This window comes from Mesoplodon bidens (assembly GCF_964165515.1).
Source record: "Mesoplodon bidens genome assembly, chromosome: X".
NCBI classification, from domain to species: domain Eukaryota; kingdom Metazoa; phylum Chordata; class Mammalia; order Artiodactyla; family Ziphiidae; genus Mesoplodon; species Mesoplodon bidens.
In genome coordinates, this window is record NC_138163.1 from 68,237,022 (window position 1) to 68,261,689 (window position 24,668).

The window sequence follows — 24,668 nt, forward strand, 5'->3', positions numbered from 1 at the left end:
CTGCCTCTCATTTCTCAAAATAAATGTTTCAGTAAAGAATCAGTGAAAAATGAACCAACATTTACTGCTAATTGGCATAAAATTAGGAGAAACAAATTTGACATGCTTATTAATATCTATATATTAAATAATCAGATCACTTCCTAGTAAAACACTAATTGCTTTATTTACTTTTTCTCTTTAAATCTGTCTATATTTATCATGTCCATATTTTAACACCTTTATTGAAGTATAATTTACATATAATAAAATTCATCTTTTTTAATTGTATGCATCGATGAGTTTTAGTAAATTTACAGAATCGTACAACCATTACCAAAAATCTATTTTAGAACACCTCAATCACCCCCAAAATACCCCTCATGCCCATTTACAATTAATCTCCTTTCCCATTCCCAGCTCCTGGAAACCACTAATCTCCTTTTTGTCTCTATGGGATTGCCTTCTCTGGATATTTACATAAATAGAATCATATTGTAAGTGATCTTTTGTGTTTGTCTTCTTTCACTTAGCATAATGTTTTTGAGGTGCATCCATGTTGTGGCATGTATCAGTGTTTTTTTTTTTCCTTTTTATTGCTGAAAAGTTTTCTATTGCATGGATACATGACTGTCTGTTTAATCATTCACTAGTTTGGCATCTGGGTTATTTCCAGTGTTACCTTTTATTTTGAAGAATATTTCTTATGAAAAAAATAACCACCTATGTGTAAAACAAAAAAGTGTATATTTTCTCCCCTTATATTTTTTATATTAACTTCTCCCACACACTAATTACTTTAATGAGATTCCCTCTTAGCTTCATATGAAGAGATACTAATAGAATTTTTGTCTAATAAGATATTTCAGATTTGTTTCACACAGATACATCTAATTACAAAAGGAATATCCTCTTACTTTGAGAAGCTAACTACTTGGCTATATACTTGAATTCTGTTGAAAATCTTTGTGAGATGTATGAAACAGATAGCAAAATTAACTCTGCAATTAGGAATTGGGGCTTTTTTGATATATGTAAAAATAAACTGCTACAGAGGTAATCTTGAAATGTAGCGAAAGAAACCCTGCCATTCTTAAATGGCTTCAATAGCAGTGCACAATGAGTTGATCACAGCACCTCAAACAAAATTACTCTACTCACCAGTAGCTGAGCACAAGCAACGTTAGAAAATATGTATCTCTCTGGTCATAAAAATTTTCAGTGACTCCATATATTTTAAGACTCATTCAGGAAATAATTTAGGCTTGAATCTAGACTTAACCAATTTTCACATGGTTTGAAAACAAAAATCTAGCTATTGGTCTGGTCATTGTAGGGAAAGGAATATGGATTTGTAATACAGTTAGAACTCATTTTTCAATTGCAAGCAGCCTAATATTTAGTGAGCAGAGTCTTGTACCCTATTGATTTCACAGTCATCATGGTTTGCTGTGGGATTTCTTGTGTGGGAAGTTGTGGCATACAATTGCGGGAACTTCTGTGGGATTACTTAATGGGATAGCATTATCTCTGAATAAAATACTCGATATAGATCACCTTTATAATTTCTAACTTTCTAAAACCTATAGGGATAAAAATGCTAATGATTATTTTAGAGAATCAACAGTTTCACATTATTAGAATCCAAAATGTATTTGTTTATCCGTTTTAAAGAATTCAATAGTATGCAAAAAATAGCCTGTTAATTTTCTTTTAGCACAGGAAACTATAATGAACATATTCCCAGGAATTGTTTTTTAGTAAAATTTACAAATAATATGTTGATCATAAATGCCTGATGCATGTATTTTATACAACTTACTTGTAAAATTAACCCTAACCTCTTATAGAACATGTCTTCCTTCTTTCCTCCCTCCCTTCCTTCCTTCCTTCCTTCCTTCCTTCCTTCCTTCCTTCCTTCCTCCCTCCCTCCTTCCCTTCCTTCTTTGTCAGTAGTAGTTTTGGAGAGGCAAAGTATTCCAGAGGGAGTGAGCACATGTTCTGTGATCTACTTCAAGTAAAAGGTTTGAACATTGGAAATATCTCATTAAAAATATAAGTTCTAAAATATGTCTTAGGCACCAGCTCTAATGTCTCTAAGGGATATTTCTCAACAGCTAATGCAGCAATATTATGCTTTATTTGTATTACTTGAAGTCTGTATTTAGCTAGTATTTTGTCTTCTGCACATGAGTGCCTTAAGTGGATAGGTAGAATGACTTCATTATGATCTATCAATATTAATAATAATTGGGGAGGTTCAACATCTTTATATTGATGTTTATAAATTTAAAGATGAATTTATGTAGCCTGGAAGATCTATTTTTATAAAATAAACCACCACAAAGTTAGAACATTGACTTCCTGCTGATTCTGAGATAATATAATGTTTCTCCTGAATAAATATTTTGCATCAGGGGAGACTTCTTAAAATTATGGATTCTTTGTCATGTATCATTCTACACACACATGTAACCTCAGTGATCAGGGTATTCTACAAACAAAATACCTGAAAATGAAAGCAATACTTTAAGTATGCATAAAACAAAATTAGAACTACATTAAAATCATCAGAATTCTTCTATTTGGAGATGAATGAAATGCCATTAAATTGGCTGAAAGTAAGATTACTATTGTCTATGAAGACAGGTTGTATGGTCTATGGTTTGTAGTGTTGCTGTATAGAAGATTGAAGTTTCAAAATAGTATTACTCTTCTTTAAAGAGATAGACACAGCTGAATTAGGTGCTGCTTGCTGCAGTGAGGATCAAATGCAAAAAGAATCATATTTCATCAGACCTAGTCAACACCAGGAAAATAAATAGAAATATAAGAGGTGTGCAGGCAATGATTCATTTTGATAATCTGGCCCAAGAGAGACACATAGAGACAGCACACAGATCTAAGCTTCTACCAAAAGACAAATAGGACACAGAGGGTGGGAATTTGGATGACAGTGTAGCAGAGGTCACATCGATTTTCAGCAGCAGATTTCACGCGGATGAGATAACCTTGGACTCTATTTGGCCCATTGTTCATATCTTACCTGTCCCACAAGCAATAAATTTCCTAGTCCTAGAAAAGGACAGTAAAGAAGAAGATTTCTACTTATGACTTCTTACGATTAAGTTTCTGTGCAAACCAAACATGCTTTTCCAGACCAAGGTCACATTGAATGTTAAGGTCCATAATAGCCAAAAACTAGTCGATGTGTATTATGTTTGGTGTATATGAGTGGAAACTGTCAAGCCATTCATCATTTTTTTTCTGATTTAAATCACATGCTACAAAAATGAATGATAAATGCATTAGAAATCTATTTCAATCTTGTAATAAGTTTTCACATCTGAATGCCATCTACATTTTCCTCAGAGTATGAATTGATGCACTGTTATGTAGGGATTTATTAGATAGGATTGAGAAATACTAATTGGCAATGAAATAAAATATAACAAGTACTAGAAATATAGATTGTCAGTGAAATAAGAACATCTCTTTGTAATCCAGGGAGAAAGGGTTTTGACAGAGCATTTTGATTTAAAAAGGCTAGTGTTCAAAATGTATATATTAAAATATTTATCAACACTTATGAAGCAATGGTATAACCTAGAAGATAAAAATAGGACAACCACTATCTAGCTGAGGGTATGAACAACCTCTTAATTTATTGAAGCAAATTGGAGACTGCTTTTATTGAACTTGTTTGTTAAGCCTGTCATACTTTGTAATAGCACTTGGAAATCCATTTAGAGAACAAGCTTTTCATTTTAAGTTCTTACCTAGGGCCCAGATGAATAGATGCAAAAGTTGACAAGTGTATTTGTAGAAAAAAAAAGATAAACCATATGGTAAATGCTCAGGATGGAAAAGTCCCACTAAAAATTAAAGTCAAAGATGCTGGAACCATTCTGTATGACACTAGTGCTTGTTTTCCCACCGCTACAGTGGGTTAATGTAGGTGGGTTTCCTCTTTCCCCTGGGCTTTGAGGATTGTGATACAAGAATGGAAATTGAACACAGCAGACTAACTCAACAGTGGAAAGATACATCCAACTACCAGGTCATCAGTTTTCATTCTTTAACAAATAAACTATATTTCATTATTTGATTTAAGAGCTTTCCCCTAAATAAAGCTGGACCAGGGGACTCTCCTTTATTGGTGTCATTAGTATTAAATTCAGCAAAAGCAAGACACCTGCTTCCCTCTTCCAAAATGAGGAACAATAACAACAGCAAAATGACCAGCTGCTGTGAAATAATCTGACCTGCATGAATATGAGGAAGTGTTCATGGTCTGAGTAGAACAATGACTCAAGTGTTGCCAGCATCAAATTTGGAAAAGAAAAACTAGATCCCCAAATTGGCTAAATTTATTAAATCTGAATATCTCAGAGCATTTAAAATGTTAATTCTAAATATTAACATATGTTACATGTTAAATTAGATAGCTGAGAGCATAGTGACAAAGAGTATAAGATGTTGGAGTCTGATTGTCTAGGTTTGCAACCCTGTTCTATGATTTGCTATCCCCTGGAAAAATTCCTTAATCTTTGTGTGCCACACTTTACTCATCTGTACAGTTAAGATAATAATAATACCTATCTTATACGGCTGTTATAAATATTAATAAGCTAAAATTTGTAAAGTTACTCAAAGTAAATGCAATATAAATGTTTGTTAAATACATTGTTAATTGAAAATTCCCAGGAGTGGAAGAGAACATAGTAACATATTTGACCACCTAAGCATCCACTAACACCTCATGAAAGACCTTTTGTAAAGATCCTCTTCTAGGTAATAACTAGATGAGCCTGGCTTCACCCTAAATAAGGCTAATGTTACTTTCTCAGTTATCAAAGGTCTGAGGAGTCGTCCTAAGTCAAGGTCAGTAGTTCTCAACTGCAGGCAATTTTGCTGCCCAGAGGACATTTGGCAGTGGCTGGAGACATTTTTGACTGTCAAACCTGTGGAGGTAGGGGTGTGTGCTACTGGCATCTAATGGTAGAGGCCAGGGATGCCCTGCCCTCTGTCTCCATCCCCAGCAAATAATTATCTGGTGTAAACATCAATACTGGTTGAGAACTGCTGTTTCAAGCAGTTCTAAGAGGGAAGATTATAGCAATACAAGCCTACCTTAACAAATAGGGAACATCTCGAATAAACAAGCTAACCTTGTACCTAAAGCAATTAGAGAAAGAAGAACAGCAATAACAACAACAAAAAAAACCCAAAGTTAGCAGAAGGAAAGAAATCATAAAAATCAGATCAGAAATAAATGAAAAAGAAATGAAGGAAATGACAGCAAACATCAATAACACTAAAACCTGGTTCTTTGAGAAGATAAACAAAATTAATAAACCATTAGCCAGACTCATCAAGAAAAAAAAGGAGAAGACTCAAATCAATAGAATTAGAAATGAAAAAGGAGAAGTAACAACTGACACTGCAGAAATACAAAAGATCATGAGAGGTTACTACAAGAAACTCTATGCGAATAAAATGGATAACCTGGAAGAAATGGACAAATTCTTAGAAATGCACAACCTGCCAAGACTGAATCAAGAAGAAATAGAAAATAAGAACAGACCAATCACAAGCTCTGAAACTGAAACTGTGATAAAAATTTTTCCAACAGACAAAAGCCCAGGACCAGATGGCTTCACAGGCGAATTCTATCAAACATTTAGAGAAGAGCTAACACCTATCCTTCTCAAACTCTTCCAAAATATAGCAGAGGGAGCCACACTCCTAAACTCATTTTAAGAGGCCAATATCACCCTGATACCAAAACCAGACAAGGATGTCACGAAGAAAGAAAACTACAGTCTAAGATCACTGATGAGCATAGATGCAAAAATCCTCCACAAAATACTAGCAAACAGAATCCAACAGCACATGAAAAGGATCATACACCATGATCAAGTAGGATTTATTCCAGTAATGCAAGGATTCTTCAATATAGGCAAATCAATCAACGTGATACACCATATTAACAAATTGAAGGAGAAAAACCATATGATCATCTCAATAGATGCAGAGAATGCTTTTGATAAAATTCAACACCCATTTATGATAAAAACCCTGCAGAAAGTAGGCATAGAGGGAACTTTCCTCAATAAAATAAAGGCCATATATGACAAACCCACGGCCAACATCATCCTCAATGGTGAAAAACTGAAAGCAATTCCACTAAGATCAGGAACAAGACAAGGTTTCCCACTCTCACCGCTCTTATTCAACATAGTTTTGGAAGTTTTAGCCACAGCAATCAGAGAAGAAAAGGAAATAAAAGGAATCCAAATCAGAAAAGAATAAGTAAAGCTGTCACTGTTTGCAGATGACATGATACTCTACTTAGAGAATCCTAAAGATGCTACCAGAAACCTACTAGAACTATTCAATGAATTTGGTAAAGTAGCAGAATTCAAAAATTAATGCACATAAATCTCTGGCATTCCTATACACTAATGATGAAAAATCTGAAAGTGAAATCCAGATAAAACTCCCATTTACCATTGCAACAAAAAGAATAAAATATCTAGGAATACACCTCCCTAAGCATACAAAGGACCTGTATGCAGAAAATTATAAGACAATGATGAAAAAATTAAGGATGATACAAATAGATGGAGAGATATACCATGATCTTGGATTGGAAGAATCAACATTGTGAAAATGACTGTACTACCCAAAGCAATCTACAGATTTATTGCAATCCCTATCAAACTACCACTGGCATTTTTCACAGAACTAGAACAAGAAATTTCACAATTCATATGGAAAAACAAAAGACCCCGAATAGCCAAAGCAATCTTGAGAATGAAAAGCAGAGCTGGAGGAATCAGACTCCCTGACTTCAGACTATACTACAAAGCTACAGTAATCAAGACAGTATGGTACTGACACAAAAACAGAAAGATAGATCAATGGAAGAGGATGGAAAGCCCAGAGCTAAACCCACGCATATATGCTCACCTTATCTTTGATAAAGAAAGCAGGAATGTACTGTGGAGAAAGGACAGCCTCTTCAATAAGTGGTGCTGGGAAAACTGGACAGGTACATGTAAAAATATGAGATTAGATCACTCCCTAACACCATACAAAAAAATAAGCTCAAAATGGATTAAAGACCTAAATGTAACACCAGAAACTATCAAGCTCTTAGAGGAAAAGATAGGCAGAACACTCTATGACATAAATCACAGCAAGATCCTTTTGGACCCACCTGCTAAAGAAGTGGAAATAAAAAAAAAATAAACAAATGGGACCTAATGAAACTTCAAAGCTTTTGCACAGCAAAGGATACCATAAACAAGATCAAAAGACAACCCTCAGAGTGGGAGAAAATATTTGCAAATGAAGCAACTGACAAAGGATTGATCTCCAAACTTTACAAGCAGCTCATGCAGCTCAACAGCAAAAAAACAAACAACCCAATCCAAAAATGGGCAGAAGACCTAAATAGGCATCTCTCCAAAGAAGATATACAGATGGCCAACAAACACATGAAAGAATGCTCAACATCTTTATTCATTAGAGTAATGCAAATCAAAACTTCAGTGAGATATCATCTTATACCAGTCAGAATGGCCATCATCAAAAAATCTAGAAACAATAAATGCTGGAGAGGGTGTGCAGAACAGGGAACACTCTTGCACTGCTGGTGGGAATGTGAATTAGTACAGCACTATGGAGAACAGTATGGAGGTTCCTTAAAAAACTACAAATAGAACTACCATATGACCCAGCAATCCCATTACTGGGCATGTACCCTGAGAAAATCATAATTCAAAAAGAGTCATGTACCAAAATGTCCATTGCAGCTCTATTTACAATAGCCCAGATATGGAAACAACCTAAGTGTCCATCATCGGATGAATGGATAAAGAAGTTGTGGCACATATATACAATGTAATATTACTCAGCCATAAAAAGAAACAAAATTGAGCTATTTGTAATGAGTTGAATAGACCTAGAGTCTGTCATACAGAGAGAAGTATGTCAGAAAGAGAAAGACAAATACCGTATGCTAACACATATATATGGAATTAAAAAAAAATGTCATGAAGAACCTATGGGTAAGATAGAAATAAAGACACAGACCTACTTGAAAATGGACTTGAGGATACGGGGAGGGGGAAGGGTAAGCTACGACCAAGCGAGAGAGAGGCATGGACATATATACACTACCAAACGTAAGGTAGATACCTAGTGGGAAGCAGCCGCAGAGCACAGGGAGATCAGCTCGATGCTTTGTGACCGCCTGGAGGGGTAGGATAAGGAGGGTGGGAGGGAGGGAGATGCAAGAGGGAAGGGATATGGCAACATATGTATATGTATAACTGTTTCACTTTGTTATAAAGCAGAAACTAACACACCATTGTAAAGCAATTATACTCCAATAATGATGTAAAAAACATTACATAGGAAAATCTCAATGAATGAACAGTTCACTAGTTCTCCCTTTCTGTACTAAACTTCTTCTATAGAGTTAATATGCTTAATAAGACAATAAGATCAAATCAGTGATGTAGAGCTAACACAGTACTTTACAAGGTATATTTTAGAGTTCTTGTGTATTTAATTTCAGGTTCCTGACTTCAGTTCTTTGTTCAACTATCACCTTATTAATGAAACTTACACCAAACATCTTGTTTAACACTGCAGCCTGCACCCTTATTTCCATCCACTTAACATGCATTTTTCTATAAAATTTGTCACCATTTAATATACAATATAACTTATTTATTCACTATTTTTGTTACGTTTCATTTTACTACAATATACTCTCCATGAAAGTGGGGACTTTTCCTGTTTTTTTTTTATTTCCCATTGCTATCTTCTTGGCATTTAGAATAGTAACTGTCTAGGGTCTACAACAATTGTAATGACTTTAGTTACGTACCAGTAATCTTAAAGTGTGAGGTAAGTTTCCTGATTATCAGACTGATTCCTTTTTTTTTCTTTCTATTCCTAAAAGGTAAAATTATATAAATACATGTATATATAATTTTAAGTTGTTTTACAAGTATGTGGTGAAAGGAAGGAAGAAAGAGGGCGTCGAGCTAAAGAGTTTCTTATCAACTCTTAGCCTTTCCAATAAAATAAATGATTACTGTAGTCTACAGATATTGTGATAAACTGAAATATTACAATTTTGAAAAATAGTTGATATAGTTATTAAAGGATGACTATTGTATATTCATTTAACCTGTCTGCATATCATAGTCCTTTGAAGACTAAAGATAGTAAAATTATAAATATTTCTGGCCCATACACATACTTTCTTATCATCTTTGAGATGATGTATTATTGCATCAAAGATAAAGCAAACTTGACTGAATTTTTTTTGAAGTACATCTGTATTTTCTAGAGCTTAGAAATAGAAAAAGGCTGGGGACTTGGAATACAAAGAAGTTTCATACAGAGACTAGAATTTCATCTAAAAACTGCAAGACAGACAGGAGTTTCTAATATAAACAACCAAACAGCACCAGAGGCGTGTACAAGTCCCTTCTTCAGAAAACAAGCCTGGATACCTCTGTGAAAAAGGCTGCAGAGAGAAGAACATTAAATGGGTGAAAAGTTAGTATGTAAGAGTTTACATTAGAAATTGGTGAGCAGAAGGCAGGAGTGGGCATAGAGGTAAAGTGCGAAGGAAGCTGATGTTTTAATGAGATGTGTTTAGGAAAAATGGGGGAGAGTGCACATATTTCCATCAATCAGCTTACCCTTCCAGGGGACAATGTTTCATTGTCCTGGTTTATCTGTAAAATGGTCTCATGGTTCTAATATAAGCTCGCTTTTACCCTTACTAGGGGTTCAGTCATCTAGCTAACTGCAGAGGCTATAAAGCAGATTTTTCATTTTGCTTCCAGGCTGGGAAATGTGCAATCCTTTCCATCAACTAGGGAAGAAAGCTCTCTCCTTTATCTGGCACAAATCAGGAAGAGAAATTTACTGCTGTGACCTGGCAGTTCAGGTCCTAACTTTAAAATCACTGATTTTTTTTTTTGACTTAGTTAACATATCTGAGTAGAGTGGATCAGTAGAAGGTACAAGGGAGCAAGTTATTCATCCAGTACCTTAACATCAGTGGTTCTTAAACTTTATCATACATCAGAGTGTCCTGAAAGTCTTTTAAAAATCGTATGCAACTTCCAAAATTTCTGATTCAGTAGGTCTAGGGTAGGACCTAGCAACTGGAATTCCTAAGTGCCCAGTTGATGTTTCATGTTCCTGGTGTGGGGACCACAGTTTGATAAACCACTGAGCTATATAAAAGTAAAATTTGCTACATTTAAAGATGATTAATATTGTTTCCTATTATAGTACCTTTTAAAAATAGTTGTCTTTGCCATTTTAAGAAATTTCAAAATATTACCTAATTTTAAGTATGTATTTCCACAGCTTCAAGAAATTGCATAAAATTAGAGATACATCAACTAGCCTGTTCTACAGACCTAGAGATTCTGAAAACCAATTTTCATTGCGCTGAAAAAAAAAGTATAATGGAACCTATTTGCAGCATAGAATCAGGAAACAAAACAGTAAAAACAATTAGTGAGTCTATACAGGTAAAAACAAAATACTTTTCCAAGAATGAATTTAACATAAGCAACTGTTCAGTAAGCAGTTCTATGGATTAATCCTTGAGTACTATTTCCTTGTATCCATGAAAGATGGAAAGTGGGTATTTTGGTAGGGTTAAGGTTAAAAATTAAAGATGATTTAAAATCAGAATGACACTCTCATGGAGAACTTGGCAAGAACAGTCTATATAGCAGTTTATAATTTGTCAACTCCTATAAACTCTATAATAAGGAATATGTAGATAATTATACAGGTTTGACATTTATATGTGTATGCTCACTAATAACTCTGCAATTATACCTGCTTATAGTCTGTGAATATTTATATTTTTGATGTTTCCTCAGTACCAATGATATAAAATTGAGAACATTCTTTTATTAATTAATTATCTCTCTCTTCTCTTCTCTCTCTGTCTCTGTCTCTGTCAGACACACAAGAATGCATGCACACACATTGGTGAGAATATATACTGATTTTTCTGTTTCAGCTAGGAAATAAAATGCTGAGGCACTGAGGCACCATATTTTTATAATAGAAAAAATTAAGGTTTTTCTAATAGTTGAGTTTTGGAATCACAATGACTACACTATTGTAAACCTAGCCAGTTCAAAATGACACCAATCATTTAATTTAATTATTTTACAAAACTGAATTTTCTTCAAAATAAATGTTAATTATTAGAGCAAAGCACTGCAATTTTCAGTTTTCCTTTTCTGTGTAATGTCGGCATTAAGACCATCAAAACTGTTGCTTCTACTTTGGAAACCTCTGAAGTTTTATCAAAGAAGCAGATATCTGTTAATAATGCTCAAGTCAACAACCTTCACCAAATGCACAATGATATTTTTAGATATTGTCTATTGTTATGAACGCCTATACCATCTGGTGAACAAGTTTGTTTTTGGTAAAATGATAATAATAAATGATCATAATAATAAAATAATTCATAAGGTATAAGCAGGAGAACAGGGAGAGGTAAACTTCATCACTAGAACAAATTAGTGTGCCATTTTCTTTCGTGTTTTAACATTGCCTCTTCCTCATCTACATTTCTAGTTAGGCTGTGGGGCTTGTTTCAATTTTACTCTCTTCTATATCAATATTCACATCTAAGTTAGTGACATTTATCGGAAACACTTGAGTAAGTTATGCCTGGTATTTTGGTGTATATTATGAGTTCACAGATTTGTAAATTGAAAAGTGTTGTAGTGATTTCCTCTAATAATTATATTAGAAATCTGAAACAATTGGAAAGTTTTCACAAATGTATCATTCACAGTAACTTCAATAGTTACTGAAAGGTTAATCACCAGATACTCCCAGTTTCTTATTTTATTTTTATTTTTTGACTAAAATGTATGATTCTGCTGTTCTACTTAAAACACAATGAACATGACTGAATCTCTCTGTGTCTTCGAATGTTACATCTCTAAACTTCAGTGTCCCTATTTGTAGAATAGGAAGAATTACTTCAGAGTGTTTGTGGGAGTTTTACATGATAAAAGGAACATGGAAGGACCTAACACTGTACTTAGCATATAGTAGGCCCTTAGTAAAAATTGGCTAAATCTGAAACTATGCTAGCCTTCTAAATATGGAATGCTTAAGAAAAATGATTGAACTAAATGTACACTGACTCACCCATGAAATTTCTTTTTCTTTAAATTTCTTATGGTAAATTGATTGAAAGATTTAGTTAATGTAGCAACCATTAATTAAGATTTTGTAGCATTGTATTTTGTTTTCCTAATAACCAGACAAAAAACAAACTTGCAGTTTTGTAACTAAAATCTCTCAGATTAGTTCCAAGGTAGTTGGAAGACTTCAGATTCACATAATTTGAGTCACATATTTTCCCTTAAATTTAATTGAGGCTACATTTTTATTCCATGGAGAATTGTAAGTTTAAAATAAGTGTGCTTTCTACTGAAAAGAAAAAGAAAACAGGAAAAATCTATCTTAAGTATTCCTGCCAAATTCAGCCTTATTTTATTAACATTGAAATTCCTTCACATACTATCTGTTACAAATATTTATGGATCCATATGGAATGGCAGATGTTGAAGCCGAGACACTGCAGGTATTTTTCACTTTCACTAATAACCCTGGTACTTGAGGATTTTTTTCATCTTCTATCATAAGAGCTCAGGTCTGAATAAAAAATCCAAAACGTTCACTGAATATAATATTTAGAATTATTATAAGACTCTGTCTATGTTGAAACTGGGTCTATGCAGACAAAATAGAGTTTGATGTTTTTAATACCCTGCAAATATATATATATATATATATATATATATATATATATATTCAAAGCATGAAACAAAGGGAATAATTGTTTGGGTGATCAAAATTACTATAATACTGCACAAACTGATCAGAACTTCCCAGGTTATTTCTCAGCTCTCAACTTCCAGTGACAGTTTAGGTCCCTCTGATTTTCTCCTTTTTCTTTCCTTATCTCATCCCAACCTTATACATACTCATAATCAATGATATTTCTTTTGAGGAAAACTTATATTTTTAAGATTCACTTTGCACAAAGCCCAACAAAAACAAACAGCTAACATTAAATGCAGTTCTCTAACACTTTCTATTTCTATGAATGTTTAAAATATTATGAACTCAGACAGAGGAATCATTTAGTGAGAATAAACAGAAAAAAAAAGAAATTAAGAAATAATACCTAATATCTTGCATTATGAATGTGTTGTAATCAGACTTGAATATATTACCCAAACTTTCTGTTCTAGATTCCAATACTATGAAATTGTTTTCTTTTATGATTCACTTATTTGGGTAAAGTGCTTTAAAGAGCAACATTATAACATTCGATTCCAATGAAATTATATTCATTTTAGTACCATATATTAGCCATTTCTGCATTTGACCTGCACATGTCTTCATATTTGCTTTGGATAGCTTTAAGGAACATGACTCCATCCGCTGAGCAGCTGTATTCATCCAGTTCCTTCAGAGATTGTCATTTTCCTAATCTGAATTGATCACTAGGGAATTGATCACTGCCTCTGGGCCCATTGTCACCTCCCAGCCATTATTCAGTTTCCACTTGGCATTTTTCCAGTGTGAAAATACCATATTTTTATACAATATTGAAATCACTTCCTACTTTTGGTTACTGACAATGGATTCCATCCTACCTTCAGTTAAAACACCTGTATTAACAGATAGTGAAATGTGTTATAGTTAGCCTGTGATTCTCAAGCAAAATCTGTATTATAGTTTCTTGGAAAAATGTACTAATAACCCAAGTAACCATCGAATCTAATTTAACACTGTCTGTGAGAAAATCTGATGTTTTAAGAAAAACTTTCAGAGGGTAAAGGCAACACAATATGCTATTCAAGTTTAGACATTAATGTATATTTATTGCGTACAACATCCCATGAGATACTTTCTTATCTGGATACTTATAATATGTGTTACCATTCCCATTTGCCTAGAAAGTGGGCTCTACGGTTAGCAAAATTCTATTAACAACACCTCATAGCTTTTTAAACTTTGTAAGCCCTTCCAAATACTTAAAGTATATAGAGGCTGAATTTTCAGGTCCCAGATAATATTTATTATTTACTTTTCAATGAAATAAAACATTTTATAAAGGATAATTCTGCTATTATGTCTTTCCCTGCTTAGACTTCTTAAATAGCATATCCCATGCTATCCTCTGAAGCCAAGAAGTAAAGACACACAGTAGTAGTATTTCCACAGATGTAAAATACCTCTAATAAAATGGAGATATAAGAGAGGAACAAATTACTCAGGTCCACTATAATAAAATACACGTCTTAAAACTGTATTACACTAATGATACTGGCATTCCCATTAGTATGTTGCATATACCCTTTCAAAGCTGTAAACCCTTTTCAAATTACATGGCCTTTTTGTAATATTGTTTGTGTCCAAGCAGGTACAACACTTGTAGAGAATGTATCTAGGGAGCCATAAAACTGTTAGAAAATATATTTCTCCATGATATCTTAGTACTTTGAAAAATTCTATCACAGGGAAAAATGTTTTGCTGTAAATATCTTAAAAGCCTTATAAATGCAATGGCTTCCCAAAGCACTTATTTAAATAATTTTAAGAGCTAGAATAGAATAGGTCTTCTTATACACTACAGCTCAAACTCTTTATAATTTCCTTGATTTTTCACAAGCCTTGTTCGTTAATTTAAAAAGATTTTAAGTGCAATGCAATATGTATGCTAATATGATAATGAATAATCTGGCTGCCAATTTGCAATACTACAATACATTTACCAAAACGAAGGCAAAAAATGCATTTTCCTTCTGCATAGCTTTTACTATTTCTTCACGAGATATTGTTTGGTGACTATAATTTAGCAAAGAAAAATGACATTTTACATACTCAGTGTGCTGTACATTTTTATAAAGTAGAAATGAGTCAAAGTAGGGAAAAATGGCCTATGCATTCTTCATGGTAGTATACTTAGGGTTTAACTTAGAAGCAAAGACAGTCAAGTCCTAAATTCTGGATTATAGGAATTGAATTTTGTAATATATGTTTTTGTTTTTATGCTTTTTCAATTTTTTAGAAAATCATGAGTTATTTAAAAATTAAGTTATTCACTGTTACATGTTGCCTCTGTTCAGGCCTCATAAATTTCATTTCCATATTTGTCAACAGGGAATGTTAAGTGTATGTGTGTATGCATATATGTGTGTGTATTCTCCCCTAACATTCAAGACACGTAAAAGGAGGGGAAGGAGATCAAAATGGTTCAGTAAGAGGATGTGGAACTCACTTTACCCCACAAACACATCACACATATATCTACAAGTAGAACACTTCTCAATGAAAACTAACTGGAAACTGGGAGAAGGACTCCTGTACCAGCAAGGCTGAAAGAAAGATACACACATGATAAGATAGGAAGGGAAGAGAAGTGATCAGTTTGGAACCTGTGTCCTAGGGAGGGGATTCAGAGGGAAAGGGATATTATGCAAGTGGATATCCTCCCTGGGGAGTGAGCAGTTCAAGTCACATATTGGGCACCCCAGTCCTGGGGTTGACACAGGAAAGATGGCCCCCTTGGCTGGTTGGAGGAACAGTCCTGGTGAGAGTAACAGGAGGGCTGTGGGAAGCTTGAACTTTGCTTGTGAGGAGCACACACACATATGCTTGCTCACAAAGCAGGGCAGAGAGGGCAGACTAAAACTGCACAGGTGGCTGGCTGGATTCCTGTGACCATAGCAGCATACAGCCTAGTCTGAGCCATGAGAGATCTCTAGCCCTGCTTACTTCACATTGTAGCTCCACACTGGAACAAGGGCTGCCTAACCAAGGAAAAAGCTCAGCTGTGAAACAGAACTGGCTAAGATCCAAAGTTTTGTCTGAGCAGGGTGAGAGCAGCCATTATTGGCACTTATATAGGGAGTACACTGGTAGCAGCTCTGACATCTGTTTGTGGCTGAACTTCCACAGCCTGAGCCCTGACACATGCTGAGAGCCCACACAGACCCTGCCTGCCCTGCAGTGCAGTTCCACACCAGAGCAGAGGCAGCAGAGGCCAAGGGGAGAGATTGTCTGTGAGGGACAAAGAGGGCTCAGACCCAAAAAGGCATCTAGTGTGGCAGGGCAGCCATTGCTGGTGCTTACACAGACAGTGCATCAGAAATAGCCCTGACCTCTGTCTGTGGCTTGACTGCCATAGGCCATGCACCATGAGATTCCCAGAACACACATAAACATCTCTTACTCTTGCACTGCTCCCCTCAGGGACAAGGGTGCCAGGACTGGGAAGGGAGAGAGGACACACTTGAGGACAACAGAGTCAGCTCAGACCCGAATCTCAGGGCTTCAGATCCAGCAACTTGAGACCTGACCCTGCACCTGATAGGGTAGTGAAGTCACTTAGTAGAGGGGCAGCCCCAGCTCATGCCTGGCTCTGGCCCTAGTCCTTCCATCTCCAGCTTCACCTCTTACCAAGGTAATAGCTTCCAGGACACCCTGGGGGAAAGACATGACTCAAGTTCATGTCATATCCAGCCCTCCCACTAAAGCTACTGGGCACAAGCAGACAGTATAAGGACACACTTTCAAGACCTCATCAGGGTATCTGTTTTACTTAATTTCACAAAGACAGAGAAAGTTAAACAAAATGAGATAATAGAGGAATTGGTTTCAACTGAAAGAGCAAGAAAACAACCCTGAAAAAACAAATAATGAAACAGAAATAAACAATTTACCAGGTAAATAGTCCAAGGCACTAGTAATAAGAATGTTAACTGAATTAGAGAAAAGAATAGATAAACACAGTAATAATTTAAATAAGGAACTAGAAAATACAAAAAAATAGCCAGTCAGAACTGAAAAATACAATAACTAAAATGGAAAACACAGTAGAAGGAAATAATAGCAGACTAGATGATACACAAGAACATATAAGTGATCTGGAAGAAAGAATAATGGAAGTCATCCAAAGGGAACAGCAGAAAGGAAAAAAAAAAGCTAAGGTGAGAACAGTATAAGAAATCTTGGAATAACACCAAGCATACTAACATTCTGGTTCCCCAGAAGGAGAAGAGAGAGAGAAGGGCATTGAAAATATATTTGATAAAATTATGGCTGAAAATGTCCCATACCCAAAGAAGGAAAGAGATATCCAGCTACAGGAAGCATAGGAATTTCCAAACAAGATAAATCCAAAGAGACCCATGTCACAATTAAAATGGCAAAAGTGACAGAGATAATTCTAAAGGCAGCAAGAGAAAAGCAAAGAGTCATACACAAAGGAATTCCCATAAGGCTATCAGCTGATTTTCTGCAGAAACTTTGTAAGCCAGTAGGAAGTGGCATGATATATTTAAAGTGCTGAAAGGGAAAACCCTGCAAGCTAGAATATTCTACCCAGAAACATTTTCATTTAGGATATGAGACAAGGAACTTCTCAGACAAGCAAAAACTAAAAGACCCCATCAATGTTAAACCTACCATAAAAGAAATATTAAAGGTGTTCCCTAAAGAAAAAAAAAAGATAAAAAGTCTATAACAAAAAGTAAAAATCCATAGGAAAGTAAAAATCCCACTATAAAAAGGCAAATATATGGTAAAGGCTGAGGATCAACAATTTAAAGCAGCTAGTGTGAAAATTAAAAGACAAAATATTGTAAAATTAACTATGACTACAATAATCAGTAAAGGGTTAAACATGAAGATGTAAAGTATGACATCAAAACACAAACCGTGGGGGAGATGAGTAAAAAACATTGATCTTTAAAAATGTGTTTGAACTTAAAGTATTATCTTTTTAAAACATAGATACAGTTATAGATCAACATATATGAACCCCATGGTACTCAACATATACACAAAAACTAGAGAGAAATGAACACTAGGATGCCACTAAAGAAAATCATCAAAACACAAGAGAAGAAACAAAAAGAAAAGAAAAGAACAGAGAAAAACTAGAAAAACAATGGAAAAATAAGTAATAAAATGGCAATAAGTACATACCTATCAATAATTACTTTAAATGTCAACAGAATAAGTCAAAAGACATAGAGTGGCTTATTGGATAAATAAAAGACCCATCTCTATGCTGCTTAAAAGAGACTCTCTTCAGAGCTAAAGACATTGAAAGTGACATGATGAAAAAAGATATCTCATGCAAACAGAAAGACAAGAAAGCAGGGATAATGATACTCATATCAGAAAAAAATAGACTTTAAAACAAAATCTATAATAAAAGACAAAGAAGAATATTATATAATGATAAAGGGATGAACACAAGAAGAGGATATTATACCCATTAATATATATGCACCCAATACAGGAGCACCTAAATATATAAAGCAAATACTAACAGATATAAATGGAAAATTTACAATAAAACAATAATAATAGGGAATTTTAACACCCAACTTACATCAATAGACAGATCATCCAGACAGAAAATCAATAAGGCAACAGTCTTAAATGCAACAATAGACCAGTTGAACTTAATGTATATCTACAGGACGTTACATACAAAAACAGCAGAATACACATTCTTCTCAAGTGCACAAGGAACATTCTCCAGGATAGACTACATGCTAGGCCACAAAACAAGTCTCAACAAACTTAAGAATTAGAAGATATATCAAGCATTTTTCCGACCACAACTGTATAAAACTAGGAATCAATTACAGAAAGAAAAATGGGAAAATCACAAACATGTAGAGACTAAAGAACATGCTACATAAAAATACAATGGTTCAATGAAGAAATAAAAGAGGAAATCAGAAAGTACTTCAAGAATGAAATGCAAATGAATACACGAATTTTAAAAATCTATGGGACGCATCAAAAGCAGTTCTAACAGTGAAGTTTATAGCAATACAGGCTTCCTTAAGAAACAAAAAAAAAAATTCAAATGAACAACCTAACCTATCACCTAAAGGAATTAGGGAAAGAAGAACAAAGCCCAAAATCAGCAGAAGGAAGGAAATAATAAAGACAGGAGAGGAAATAAATAAAAAAATAAAACAGATAAAAATGATAGAAAAGATCAATGATGCCAATAGCTTGTTTTTTTTTTTTTTGGAAAGATTAATGAAATTGATAAACCTTTAGCCAGGCTCATCAAGAGAAAAAAAAAAACAGAAAGGACCTAAGCAAAGAAAATAAGAAATGAAAGAGGAGAAATAAAAACTGATAACACAAAAATACCAAAATATCATAACAAAATACTGTGAACAATTATATGCCAAGAAATTGGACAACATACAAGGAAATGGGAAATTTTCTAGAACATAGAACCTTTGAAAACTGAAATAAGAAGAAAAGGACAATTTGAACAGACCTATCACTAGTAGAGAAATTGAATTATTAAAAAAAAAAAACACACAACAAAAAAAAACCTCCCAGCACACAAAAATCCAGGAACAGATGGCTTCACTGGGGAACTCTACCAAGCATATAAAGAAAAGCTAGTACCTATACTGCTCAAATACTCTAAAAAATTAAACAGGATGGAACACACCCAAATTCAATCTATGAGGCTACCATTACCCTGATACCAAAACCAGACAAAGACACTACAGAAAAAGAAAATTACATTCTAATATGTCTGATGACTATAGATGCAAAAATCCTTAACAAAATATTAGCAAAATAATCCAATAATATATAAAAAGGGTCATACACCATGATCAAGGAGGATTTATTCCATGGATGCAAGAATGCTTCAATACTTGAAAATCTCTCAATGTAATATACCACATTAACAAAATGGAGTATAAAAAAATATATGATCGGGGCTTCCCTGGTGGCGCAGTTGTTGGGAGTCCGCCTGCCAAAGCAGGGGACACGGGTTCATGCCCCAGTCCAGGAGGATCCCACATGGCGCGGAGAAGCTGGGCCCGTGAGCTGTGGCCGCTGAGCCTGTGCATCCAGGGCCTGTACTCCACAGTGGGAGAGGCCACAACAGGTGCATGTATGGCAAAAAAAAAAAAAAATTATATGATCACTACAAAAGATGCAGAAAAAGCATTTCACAAAATTCAGCATCCATTCATGATAAAAATTCTCATCAAGGTTGGTATAGAGGGAATATTGCTCAGCATAATAAAGCCCATTAATGGCAAATCCACAGTTAATATCATACTCAGCTGTGAAAACCTGAAATCCTTTCCTCTAAAATCAAGAACAAGTCGAAAATGTCACTCTCTCCACTTCTATTTAACACAAAATTGGACATCCTAGACACTCTAGTCAGACAAGAAAAAGAAATAAAAGTCATCCAAATTGGTAAGGAGAAGGATGAAAACTGGGAATATGTAAAACTGGAGGGAAGGAGTAAAACAGTCACTATTTGCAGATGATATGATACTATATAAAGAAAATTCTAAAGTATCTACAAATAAAATGTTAGAGCTAATAATTTAGTAAAGTTTCAGGACAGAAGACTAATATCTGTTGCTTTCTATACACTAATAAAATGCTATCACAAAGAGAAAGCAAGAATATAATACAATTTAAGATCGCACCAAAAAGAATAAAATACCTAGGAATAAACTTAACCAAGGTGGTGAAAGACTTATACTCTGAAAACTATAAGACAATGATAAGGGAACTTGATAACAATACAACAAAAATGGAAAGATATCCCATTATCTTGGATTAGAAGTATAAATATTGTTAAAATGTACCTACTACTCAAAGCAATCTACAGATTTAATACAATTTCTGTCAAAATACCCACGACATTTTTCACCAAACTGAACAAATAATCTTAAATTTTATATGGCACCACAAAAGATGCTGAACATAAAAAGCAATCTTAAGGAAAAAAGAGCAAAGCTGGAGGTATGATGGTCCCTGAACTCAGACAATACTACAAAGCTAAAGTAATTGAAACAGCATGGTACTGGAACAAAAACAGACACACAGACCAATGGAAGGTAACTGAGAGCCCAGACATAAACCCACACACTTATTGTCAATTAATCTACAACAAAAGAGACAAGAATATACAATAGAGAAAAGACTGTCTCTTCAATAAGTGGTGCTGGGAAAACTGGATAGCTACATGTAAAAGAATGAGATTAGAAAATTTACTCACACCATATACAAAAATAAACTCGAAATGGATTAGAGACCTAAACGTAAGACCCAAAACACTAAAGTTCCTAGAAGACAATACAGGCAAAACACTTTTTGACACAAAGTGTAGAAATATTTTTTTTTGGATATGTCTCCTAAGACAGAAGAAATAAATGCACGTAAGTTCAAACACATTCTAAGAGATCAATATTTTTACCCCCCACACACATTTTGTGTTTCTGATGTCATATTTTACATCCTCATATTTATCCCATCACTGTTTATTGTAGTTATAGTTGCTTTTATAATTATTAATCTACATACTGGCCTATTTAAGTGGGTGATCTTCAATCCTTACTTTATATTTGTCTTTTCTAGTGGGATATTCCCTTTATTATAGATTCTTACTTCATTTCCCTTTAAAGATGACCCTTCAACATTTATTTTAGGGTAGGTTTAGTATTGTTGAACTCTTTTAGCTTTTGCTTGTCTGAGAAGTTCTTTATCTCTCCTTGTATTGTTTTTAACTGAAGTACAGTTGATTTACAATATTGTGTTAGTTTCAGGTGTACAGCAAAGTGATTCAGTTATACATAAATATGTGTGTATATCTATATCTATATTCTTTTTTAAAATTCTTTTACATTATAGGTTATTACAAGATGTTGACTATAGTTCCCTGTACTATACAGTAAATCCTTGTTGTTTATGTTCCTCCTATTCTAAATGATAATCTTTCTGGATAGAGAATCCTAGGTTGCAGGGGTTTCCCATTTGGCACTCTGAATATGTCATGACACTCCCTTCTGGCCTGCAAAGTTTCTGTAGAGGAATCAGCTGATAACCTTATATGGATTTCTTTCTATATGACTCTATTTTTCTCTTGCTGCCTTTAGAATTCCTTATCTTTAACTTTTGCCATTTAATTATGATATGTCTTGTTGTGAGTCTGTTTGAGTTCATCTTGTTTGGGACCCTCAGCTTTTGTACCTGGATACTGCTTCAATCTTCAAGCTTGGGAAATTGTCAGCCATAATTTCATCAAATACATTTTCAAACCCTGTCTTTCTTGTCTCATTTTGGCACCCTTATCATTTGAATGTTGGTATGCTTAATGTTATCTTAGAGATCTCTTAAACTGTTTTCACTTTTTCAATTAGTTTTACTTTTTGCTGCTGTTATTGGGTGATTTCCATTATTCTATTCTAGATCACTTATGTGTTCTTCTGTATAATTTAGTCTGCTATTCAATCTTTCTGGTGCGTTTTTTATTTTACTATTGAATTCTTCATTCATAATTGGAATTTTTTAATATTTCCTTGTTCCTTGTTAAAATTATGTGTATTTAGATCCATTATTTTCTCTAATGTAGTTAACATTTTTATTACCAATATTTTTAATTCTTTATCTGGTAAATTGTTTATTTTTCATTATTTATTTTTTCAGGGGTTTTCTATTGCTCTTACAATTGAGTATAGTTCCACTGTCTTTTCATTTTGTTTAATTCTGTCTGCCTCTGTGAATTTGGGTGAAACAGTTATCTATTGTGGTCTTGAATGGGAGTTCTTATGTGCTAGTGTCCCTATGCAGACTCTGTGTGCCCAGTGACTATGGTAGGAAGGCTAGATTTGATGTGGACTACAGTCACATATTTCCTCATGATGTGATGGCAGTTATCATCCTGGTAAAGGGTGGGGATGGAGATAGAGGAGCTAGATCCAGAGATCCAGCAATTCCACTCTTGGTCATACATCCAGAGAAAATGAAAACACTAATTTGAAAAGAAACATGCACCACAATCTCCATAGCAGAATTTTCTACAAAGCCCAGGTATGGAAGCAACCTAAGTGTTCACCAGCAGATTAATGGATAAAGAAGATGTGGTATATATATATACAATGTAATATTACTCAGCCCTAAAAAAAGAATAAAATTTTGCCATTTGCAATAATTTGGATGCACCTAGAGGGTATTATGCTTAGTGAAATATGTCAGGAAGAGAACATCAAATACTGTATTATAACACTTATATGTAGAATCTAAAAAATAATACAAATGAATGTATATAGCAAAACAGAGATGCACAGATATAAAAAAGAAACTAGTGGTTATCAGCAAAGAGAAGGAAGTGGGGAGGGGCACACTAGGGGTATGGGATTAAAATATACAAACTACTATATAAAATAGGTAAGCAGAAGCTGGAGACAACATGGCAGAATAGAAGGATGTGATCTCAGCCCTTCTTATGGAAACATTAAAATCACAGCTAACTGCTGAACAACCACTGGGAAAAAAAATGCTGGAACCTACCAATAAAATATATCCTACATCCAAAGAAGAAGCCATGACGAGATGGTAGGAGGGACTCAATAGTGATAAAATGAAATCCCATACACGCCAGGTGGGTGAACCACAAACTGGAGAACAATTATACCACTGGGAAATAAATGCTGGAACCTACCAAAAAAATATATCCTACATCCAAAGAAGAAGCCATGACGAGATGGTAGGAGGGACTCAATAGTGATAAAATGAAATCCCATACACGCCAGGTGGGTGAACCACAAACTGGAGAACAATTATACCACAGAAATTCTCCAACAGGAGTGAAAGTTATGAGCCCCACATCAGGCTCTCCAGCCAGGGGGTTTGACAACAGGAGGAGGAGTCCCCAGAGAATCTGGCTATGAAGGCCAGTGGGGATTGATCACAGGATTTCCACAGGACTGGGACAAACAGAAACTCCACTCTTGGAGGAAGCACACAGGGTCTTGTGCATACCAGGATGCAGGGAAAAAAGCAGTGACCTCATAAAAGACTGGGCCAGGCTTACCTGTTAGTATTGGAGGTTCTCCTGTAGAGGTGGGTCGTGACTGTGGCTCACAGTGGGGACAAGGATACTGTCAGTGACAGCACTGGTACTGTGCTGAGTACTCACTGGTGTGAGCCCTCTTGGAGACCACCATTTTCTCACCAAGACCTGGCCCCAACCAACAGCCTGTAGGTTCCATGGCTGGGATGCCTCAGTTCAAACAACCAGCTGGGTGGCAGCACAGCCCCAAACATCAAGAGACAGGCTGTTTCAAGTCTTCCTGAATAAACAGCTGTCTGATAAACACACCCCCTGACATGGCCCTGCCCACCAGAAGGACAAGACCAGCTCCACCGACAAGTGAGCAGGGTCCAGTTCCTCCCACCAGGAAACCTGCACAAGCCTCTTGACAGCCTCATCCACCAGGAGACAGAGAAGAAGCAAGGAGAACTACAATGTTGCAGCCTAACCGGAATCACAGAAAGTTAGATAAAATGAGACAGCGGAGGAATATGTCCCAGATGAAGAAACAAGATGAAACCCCAGAAGAACAATTAAGTGAAGTGGAGATAGGCAATCTACATGAAAAAGAATTCAGAGTAATGATAGTAAAGATGATCCAAGATCTCAGAAAAAGAATGGAGGCATAAATCGAGAAGATACAAGCAATGTTTAACAAAGACCTAGAAGAACTAAAAAAGAAACAGAGATGAAC

General features: G+C 34.9%; 1 protein-coding gene across 2 annotated transcripts in view; it reads right to left on the minus strand.

Moving 5' to 3' along the window:
* DACH2 (dachshund family transcription factor 2) overlaps positions 1-24,668 on the minus strand; it is a gene marked incomplete at its 5' end in the record, with an annotated part of 684,702 nt that overhangs the window by 48,338 nt on the left and 611,696 nt on the right. The gene's annotated exons all lie outside the window — the stretch shown is intronic.